The sequence below is a fragment of the Pinus tabuliformis genome, chromosome 2_2, assembly GCF_031772625.1.
Source record: "Pinus tabuliformis cultivar Carrire ecotype Pingquan chromosome 2_2, CPIR1, whole genome shotgun sequence".
In the NCBI taxonomy this organism is placed as follows: domain Eukaryota; kingdom Viridiplantae; phylum Streptophyta; class Pinopsida; order Pinales; family Pinaceae; genus Pinus; species Pinus tabuliformis.
The window spans coordinates 801,866,025-801,866,978 of NC_142300.1; positions in this window are offsets into that span (position 1 = coordinate 801,866,025).

Consider the following 954-nt stretch of genomic DNA (forward strand, 5'->3'; position numbering starts at 1 on the left):
TAGGGGAAAACTATTCGTCGTCTGGTCGTTAAAGCTGTGGGAAATCCCCTAGGTTGCCTATACGTAGGGTGCGTGGGTTGCGGAGCTGCCTGATCCCTCCTCCTGTTTGGATATGTGTTCTTTTATTATGTAGCGACCCTCTTGATTTGCATTTATTTCCTTCCTTTACCTTCACATCGTGGTTGCCACAGGCGGTCAAGTGATCGAGGTCCACCGTTGGTGCTGTCGCGGGTGGACTCCTAGGTGGCCTCGGTGCGTGGCATGGAGGGTCGGGGGGCATTTCTAAGAGAGGTTGTGGGCTTAGTTGGTCTTGTTTTATTTCCTTCTGTTTCCTCTCTGCATTGAGGCTGCTGCAGGCGATTACACGATCGAGGTCCATCGTTGCTGCTGTCTGGGTGGACTCCTAGGAGGCCCCTGTGTGGAGAGGGGTGGGTTGGGGAGAATTTCTGAGGGAGGTTGCGGGATTTGTTTGTCTTGTATGATTTCCTTCCCTTGCATTTGTGTCGAGCCTGCTGCAGGCGATCATCCGATCGAGGTCCACTGTTGCTGCCATCCGGTTGGACTCCTAGGTGGCATTGGTGCGGGCGCGGGGAGGTTTGCATGGCCTCTATATGATAGGATTTGTGTGGTCGGTCGTCCTATTTTTATTTTCCTTCCTTTTCCTTCACATCGAGGCTACCGCAGGCGGTCGATAGATCGAGGTCCATCGTTGCTGCTGTCTTGGTGGATTCCTGGGTGGCCTCGGTGTGGGGCGGGGAGGGTTGTGGCTCATTTATAGTATAGAGGTTGCGTGGTTGGTCATTCTCCATTTGTTTCCTTTACATCGAGGCTGCCGCAGGCGATCGGGTGATCGAGGTCCACCGTTGCTGCTGTCCGGGTGGACTCCTAGGTGGCCTCCGTGCGGGGCGTGGAGGCCTTTGGAGGCATCATTTCTAAGGGAGTGGGTGAGTGATC